The following is an 8,579-nucleotide window of genomic DNA, read 5'->3' on the forward strand; positions in this document are numbered from 1 at the left end:
ACTTCAGGTATGCCTTGTGAAGAAGGCCCCCTGTGCCCCCAACTCACACACACACACACACACTCTCACATGCACACATACACACACACTCAACATACACACACTCACACATACACACTCACACACACACTCTCACATGCACACATACACACACACTCAACATACACACACTCACACATACACACTCACACACACACTCACACATACACACTCACACACACACTCTCACATGCACACATACACACACACTCAACATACACACACTCACACATACACTCACACACACTCACACATACTCACACACACACACACAACACATATTCAACCAAGAGGATCAGTTTTATCCTCAGAACATTCCTTCTGGGAGGAGCCCTGCGACTGTGTGGAACATGGATGGCCAGGATCTTCCCCGGTCACGCAGTCTGGCTAAGCGAAGGGTTGTCCTGCTGAACAGCAAGACATTTTATAACCTTGTGTTGAAAGGGGGAGGGCAGGTGCGAACCATCTTTGCTACGTCCTCAGTGCTGAGGGCCTTGGATTTGGGCGTGCTGTCCTGGAATGACTGGGGTGGTCGGAGGAAGCCTCTCTAAGGAGGTGGCATTTGGACTGAGGCCCGCCTGGAGAGGTGGGCGGAGAAAGTTCTAGAAACGTGGGGGGCTGGGCCTGGTGTGTGGGAGGATGAAAGGCGGAGGGGCCTGTGAGTCTTGCGGCCGGGGTCTGGCTGTGGAAGAAGCCGGCGTGGACGTCGTGCAGCCCCCGGCTGGCTGTGACGCCTCCCTTCCCGGGGGACACTTGCCTCATCAGGCGCCTCACTTCCCAGGGCGGAAACCAGAGGTGCGTTTCCCAGCCTCCCTTGCAGCGGGGCCCAGTCATGTGACCCCGGCCCACCAATCCGAAGCCTCCCGTCAGCCTCTGCCCCGGAAGAGAGAAGGTGGAGCCGGCAGAGCCGGTGAAGGCGGGGGAGCTGGCGGGGAGCGAGGCCTCGGTGGGGAGGGCGGAGAGAGAAGGTCCAGATCTCGGGGCCGGCGGCGGCGGCGGGGTCTGGCTGAGTGGCCCTGGTGTGGGGCAGGCGTTTGCTCCCCACGAGGGGCCTGAGAGCCTCCTGACATGCGCCCCGGCCGCCCGCCTGGCGGCTTCACCTGGGGCGGTTGGAGATGCTCAGGCTCGGACCCGCCCAGAGCTGCGCGCACAGGAACTCTCGGGGACGGTGAAACGTGCTCCTTTTCCCCTTCCCCCAGCTGCAGGGGTTCCTGTCCTCACAGTTGCCAACCCTGGTGATGCAGAAGCCCTGGGAGGACTTAACCAGGGAGTGAGGTGAGCTGGTTTATCCTTCACGTGTCTGTCCTGCTGCGGGGCTCAAGAGGGGCCGGAGGGGAGGCCAGGCCAGGAGGCCACGACTTGTCCAGAGAAAACATGTCGTTGTCACAAGGTAGGCAGACATGCACGTGCCCTGTGCAAGGACCGAGACACACACCTGCAAACTTAGACGCACACATCACGGATGCCCACACACCCAGACTCCCATGTGCAAATTCGGAAACATCCCTATTTATGCAGACAACACAGACCCACAAAGACACAGGCGAGGGTGCCGGCCCCGAAGCTGCTTTTGTGTCTTGTGCCCCTAGAACCAGAGGAATGCCCCAAGCCCGCCTGACTTTGCTCCCCTCGTGCTGCAGAAAACCTTGCAACTGAATTAAATATCCAGGAGCCCCGGGAGCCTGGTTTGGGAGATTGGATCCGGTGATGAGAAGTCCCAGCCCCAGGCCAGATGCGATGCCTGTGGTCCTGCCTCTCTCAGGGAGGGTCGCTCAGCTGAGCCCCCCATGGCTGCAGATCAATGTGGACCAGATGCTAATGGCTTTTTAGCTGGGGACCAGCATTGAACCGGGGCAGCGTGTGCTGGCAGTGGGCACCTTTGCCTTCCACAGGGCAGAGAGGGTCAGCCACGGGCTGTGACCCCTGGTTGGTGACCTGGTGTGTATCACTTGTGCATCAGCGGGGTGTTCTGACATTGGGGACATCAGCTTCTGTCCACGATCAGCTGTAAACACTATACCTTGTTGACTCTATCCCACTAATCAATTACAAGGGAAGAAAATCACATTTGAGAGATAGTCAGACATTCTATAGTATATTGCACTTCAAATTATAATTTTATGAAATCTCATTATTTGTGTCTAGACTGAAAGAGATTTAATATTGATTACTTAACTGCATTTCCTGTTGCTCTTATGAGGAATGCTGGTTTTCTAAAGGTCCTCTGTTTCAGTCACTGAGAGTGGTTTTTTCCTGATGTGTCTGGAACTGAGCAGCGCCATCAGGGGCTTCTAGAAGTCTCTGGGAGCCTCAGGGTCTGATGCTGGAAGGACATTATGTCCATCCTGGGCTGCGTGCTTTCCTCACTGTTATCGTCATCGTCACCACCATTATCATCACTGCCGTCGTCATCACCATCATCGTCGTCGTCGTCATGGTCGCCGCCATCACTGAATGTGGCGCTCACAAGTCCTGGCACTGCTCCAAGTGCTTTCAATCTGTTACTCTGTTGACGTCATCACGAGTCTATAAGGTAGTGTCGCCATCCCCATTTGAATGAGGAAGAAGTTGAGGCACAGAGAGGTTAAGAGACTCACCTAATGTTGAACAGGTGGTGAGCTGCAGAGTCTGGGCTCAGACCCAGCAGCCTGGTCTGACCTCCATGCGCTTACCCACTCTCTGTTTTGCACAACACGCCCTCAGTCTCCCTCGACAGCCTTTGCTCTCCATCGCTGGGACTGTGTCCGCACCTCAGCTGTCCCCAGAATGTCCCTCGCTGCCCCTGAGCCTTTGTCGACACGCTCACCCTCCACACTTCCCTCTGGGCCACCTTCTCCTGAAGCCCCTGCTAGCATCTCTCCCCAGCTCCCGACGCTCACAGCGCTGCTGCTGTCCCCCCCTGACACTGACCACCTGCAGCACAGTGCTGAGAACCGCAGAGGCAGGTCTCCAGTTGGACAGACTCTAGTGCCCTAAGCAACCCCCCAGGATGTCCAGGGACAGCCTGTTGTTACCCTGATGATGGCACCAGGTCAGGAAGGAGATGTTTATCAGCTGAAATTCCTGGTCTCTCAATGTCCTCACATCACAGCCCACAGAAACGACATGATCACGACATCATTCTGGTTTGACAGGCGTGTGCTGCTCCCCCCCCAGCGTGGGGCCCCCGGCTCTGGATGTAAGCGTGTGACGTGGGCAACTGAGAGATACTGAATTTGAATGAGATCAGATTAAAGCAGAGAAGCCTGTCTTCCCCCACAAGGCGACCGTGCTGGCACCTCCTAAAGGGAACTCACTCTCCATCTGATCTCCCTGCTGGAGACTCCATTATCTTTTCTTACAGAGAATCTAGCCTCTAAACCTCCACAATTTTCCTGCTGTAGCAAGATGCGGACAGGGACTTAGAACAGCATGTGTAATAGACCCAGACTGGGCTTCCCCACTGCAGCTGACAGGGGCAAACCAGCCTCCCGGGGAGCACGTCCCCTTCCTGGGCAGCCCAGGAAGGAGTGGCCTCTACCATTGTCCCCTCTGAGACCCCAGCCCAGGAAAGACCCCCAATCTCCCCTGGCCAAGGTGCAGGTGAGAAGAGCAGCATTCAGGATGTTCACTCGGTGCCGGCTATGCTTGGGGAGCTCTGATTACAGGACCAGTTCGCTCAGTCCTCAGCCTGACGTGGGGAGAGTTTATCCTCAGGTTTCGGATGGGGAAACTGAGGCACAGAGTGGTCCATTCCGTTGTCCAAGGACACACGCTGGTGAGTGACGGGACTGAGGTTGTCATCACCGTTATCGTTATCTTCTCCACAATCATAATGACCCTCATATCAACCCCTCCTCGTCGTCACTGTTGTCATAACTGCCCCTCCCTTCTTCCTTTTTACTGAATGACAGTCTTTCTTTGTCTTGTCGTTGATTTCTTTGAGAAAGCAGAGTCATTTTTTTCCTTTCTGCTTTGGCTTAACTTGTTTCTCTATAAAATAACTTTTTAAAACTTATATATATATTATTCAGATACTTACAAGGTAAATATTCAGACATTATGAAATTAAAACTAAACAATCATTTATAGAATAAGAAGAGAAAAAACTAATAATTCATGTTCACTAGTAATATTTAGATGGTTCTCCTTCTTTGTTTGTATTCAAAGGTATGCAAAACTTTTCTTTCACCAAACATAGGATAATGCGGCACGTGGTATTTCATAACCTGCTTCTGCCACTGGACGCTGTGTTGTAACGTCTCATGCCCGCTCTCACCCATGTACCTGTGCCTCGTGATGTGAAGCCGGCACAGGTGACACCAGCCAGCCTCTCCCGCCTGTCCTCCTCGCGGCTCAGCGGGTGAGCGTCTGCACCCCGTCCCCACTTCCCATAGGAGCCCCGCTTGTTCATGGTCCTCAGTTGCTGACCTGCCTCCTGTGGGAGACCCCCTCACCCACATGTTCTCTGAGGCCCCCTCCCCACGTGGGTCATAGCTCATAAACGGTCCCGCGCGCTGCCTCGTCACATTTCCCGAGAAACTTCTCACTCCAGACCCTGGGTGGTACTGGGGACACAGAGACACCCCCGCTGACCTTTCTTGAGCACTGACAGGCACCAGGCATTTACTATTTACTTGTCTGGCTTCCATAATCCCATAGCAAGCCCATGAGGTACGTTCTGTTATGTCCCCGATTCAGGCATAGAGAAGGTGAGGTAGAGGTTGCACAAGTGAGAAGCCAGGCTTCACCCCAGGCCGTCAGAATCCAGAGCTGAGCCCCTAACTGTCCTGCTGGCCCATGGCCCCTGCCTGTGAGGAGGCCACCCTGCATCAGAGGACTCTCCACCTGCCCAGTCCTGTGTCCCGAGAAAGGCCAGGCAGAGCCCTAAGTGCTCTGTGCAGCTAGGACGCGTTTAGTTGTAAAGGACAGAAAACCCAACTCTAACTGGCTTTAGGCAAAATGGAGGGTTTCAGATTCAAGCTCCTCCACAGTCTAGGGCCAGAGCTGCCCTCTCCAAGGCTGGATTCAGACCCGGTGATGCCATCAGGGCTCACTTTCCCTCTCTCCCTCTCACTGTCTGATTTCTTCTTCCGGGTCAGCTTCCTTCTCAGATACACTCTCCCTGATGGACGCAGAAAGGCTGCAGCATCTCCGGACCTCACACTCTCTCAGCTGCAAGTCCAGTGGGGGTCACCTGCCTCTGTCCTGGAACTTGCACCAGTGGAATGTGACAGGAGTGACGGGTGTCCCCTCTGATAGAAGCTTTAGGAACCAGTGTGTCACTCTCTTCCCTGCCGCAGTGAACAGCAGCGTTCCAGATAGAAGCTGCCTCGGTAGCCTGGGTCCTGGAGTGACAATGACGTGGAGCAAATCCACAGCCACGACAAGACGAACACGAAGCATGAGCACGAGTGAGCGTCTGTTTTGGTGAGTACTAGACCTGGGGTTGTTTGTCGCTGCAGCATAACCTAGCACGTCCTGCCTGATCTCCGGCGCATGGACGTGGTGCGTCTCGGCCGAGGGTCTGGATCCGGCATCGCTGCGTCTTGTTTCCCCCAGAGAGCCGAGTCCACACGGGGACCCAGTCAACACCTGGTGACTGATGGGTGCCAGTCCCCTGTCCACGTCGCTCCTCTTTATCTGGTCTCTGCGCTGGTGCCCTTTTCCTATAAAGTCTCTCTGGCCACTGGCCCTCCTGGCTTCAGCCTGAAGCACCCAGCAGGGCTCCAGGCGCTGGTCAGGAGCAGGTGATCAGCTCCAGCTCACCCTGCTGAACCGTGGACATGAGTCTGGTTTCCCTCAGTTCTCCTTGTGAGCTCGGGCATAATGGGATCTTCCCTGGAGAAGGTAGCTAGGAGCCTGCCTTAAACTGACACAGGAAGAGAATAAAAGCCCATCACCGGTTTTCAAAAAAATGTTTTTCTGTACAATTGTGGAAAAACTAGGGCACTGGCTGCCATAATGTTCCCTGAAGTCAGAAAGAGCCAGGGCTCTAATTTAGCCTTTGTTCAGCGGCAGACTCACTGGAGCTCCATCGAACAGGAGGCGGCGTCCCTCACAGAGCAGCCTGTCCTCACCCCACAGGACACGGCGCCCGCGGAGGAAGGACTGTGTCGTCATCGATCAGAGCTTCCTGCACTCAGCCTGCAGCGCGCCTCCTGACGCAGCCTGGCCCCTTCCCATCTACGCTCCTCCTCGTCGGGGCCTTCGTTCCTGGAAATTAGTTCAGTAGATGTACCGGCGTGTATGTGTGTGCGTACATGTATATGAATAAAGCCTTCACTGGAGTGTTTACAGACATTTCAGACCAGCAACCACAGAGGCATGCGTGGACTGGGGCAGGTTAAACGCCGCGTGTTCATCGCTCACAGGGACCCCGTGTGGCTCCTTTTAGACATGAGGCTCCTGCATGTCTGGCCCCCGGGGGTGGGGAGGTGCTCCAGGCTTGGGCAGTGGGGCGCTTGCTCCAGGACTAGGGGCTCCAGTGAGGGGGCAGAGCTGGAGCGGTCACGTGGCGGTCAGTGGGGTGCGTGGGCGGGGGCGCCTGGGTGTGACCTCTGCAGGGTCCCTGCTGCCCGGCCTCCGGAGAAGGGCCTGTTTCCTGGGTCCCCGGCAGTTCTGTGGACCCTGAGAGCAGAGGATGATTTCCCTTTGTCCCTAAGACAGAGAGGGTGTCTGCTGTGGCACCGAGAAGCCTGGACCCCGGGGCCTGCTCTGCACCCTTTACCCTGAAGGGCAAGGTCGCACACGGGTCTCCCTGGCTCTGCACCTGGACCTCAGGCTGGCAGAGGGCAGGCCCTTCTCACCTGTGCTTGTCCCCGTGTCACCTCCTGCAGGACAGACTGGCTGCGGGGCTGACTGCACGGAATCCCCCATTCACGTTGCTGGTCTCGGGTGGGGTGACGGGGTGACAGTGACGCAGGGACACACATGGCCGGAGCCTCGGCTGACTCCGGGCTCTCACTGGGGCTGAGGATGGGAAGCACACGTGCTGCGACTGGTCACTGGGAGGAGGAAAGTGCAGGTGGAGGCCGAGAGCGCTGAACGCACAGAGAGCAGCCCGAGGGCAGATGCGCGGTGGGGCGGGGTGGGTGCTCCCCGTGGGCGGGGCCTGCTGCAGGGAACCGGCCTGTCCCGGGGGCTGGGGCAGGGGAAGCAGGTGCTGAGCATCCTGGTTCCTGCTGAGGGGAGCCTCTGTCTGGGGGGAGGTCGTGGCTTTATTGCTCTGTGGGGTTAACTCTCTGTTCACTAAAATTAACCAACTACAGTGAGGATGTGGGGCAACGGGACCCCTCCTACACTGCTGGTGGGAATGTAAATTGGTGCAGCCACTATGGAAAACAGTATGGAAATTTCTCAAAAAACGAAAAATACAACTGCCATGTGACCCACCAATTCCACTCCTAGGTATATATCTGAAAACAAAAACACTAATTCAAAAAGATACATGCACACCAATGTTCATAGCAGCATTATTTACAGTTGCCAGGGTGTGGAAGCAACCTAAGTGTCCATCAACAGTTGAACGGATAAAGAAGATGTGGAATGGAATACTACTCAGCCAGAAAAAATAATGAAATTTTGCCATTTGCAGCAACATGGATGGACTTGGAGGGCATTATGCTAAGTAAAATAAGTCAGACAGAGAAAGACAAATACTAATATCACTTATATGTGGATTCTAAAAAATACAGCAAAGGTTAATATAACAAAAAAGAAGCAGACTCACAGATATAGAGAACAAACTAGTGGTTACCAGTGGGAAGAGGGAAGGGGAAAGGAATCGGGGAGTAACAGGTACAAACTATCAGGTATAAAAGAAGCGACAAGGATACATTGTACAGCACGGAGAATACAGCTTAATTTTAAAATAACTATAAATGGAGTATAACCTTTAAAAATGTGAATCACTATATCGTACACCTGTAATGTATAATACTGTACATTAACTAGACTTCAATAAGAAAAGTACATAAAATTATAAATATAAAGGAACGCAAATAACAGAGAAGAAAATAAACTAACTGTAAATCACACCTGCCACGCTGACACACGTTGGTCTGGGGGGTTTGCTGCTGCTTCTGCTTTAGGAAGAGCAGGGCCTCAGGCAGGGCTCGATGAGCAGCATTTAGCAGGTGCGGCTCCAGACAGCTGACCGGAGGCCTCTTCGCTGTGTGTCTGCGTGTCTGACGTTGTGTACAAACCGTTGCATCCCTATGGACACCGGTGGAAGAAGGAGTCAGCTGACCGGGATGGGAGGAGCCGCTCGGGCGGAAGGAGCGGGAAGTCAGGTGCAGCAGGGTTGGCCTCGACCTTTCTGAGGAGTCCCTGAACTTTCCACTTTGCTTTTATTTCTGCTTTTAGCAACTTCACCGAGTTACTATTGGCACAAGATGAAAGGCACCTACTGATCATTTTGGACATGTGTGTCTCCGTGTGAAACCGTCATCACAGTCACGGTAATGAGCATATCAGCACCCCAAATCTCCTTGTTCCCTTTTGTCCCCTGCCTCCTGACCGGCAACTAAGCCCTGCTGGCTATCACTGTAAAGAATTTC

General features: G+C 54.3%; 1 long non-coding RNA gene across 1 annotated transcript; it reads left to right on the top strand.

Moving 5' to 3' along the window:
• Positions 1 to 1,255: 1,255 nt before the first annotated feature.
• On the top strand, positions 1,256 to 6,193 carry LOC118880233. The gene is made up of 3 exons (XR_005016238.1): positions 1,256 to 1,314; positions 5,322 to 5,448; positions 6,106 to 6,193. It is a non-coding gene; the product is annotated as an uncharacterized LOC118880233 (long non-coding RNA).
• The last annotated feature ends 2,386 nt before the right edge of the window (positions 6,194 to 8,579 follow it).

The sequence above is a fragment of the Balaenoptera musculus genome, chromosome 14, assembly GCF_009873245.2.
Source record: "Balaenoptera musculus isolate JJ_BM4_2016_0621 chromosome 14, mBalMus1.pri.v3, whole genome shotgun sequence".
Classification (NCBI taxonomy): Eukaryota; Metazoa; Chordata; class Mammalia; order Artiodactyla; family Balaenopteridae; genus Balaenoptera; species Balaenoptera musculus.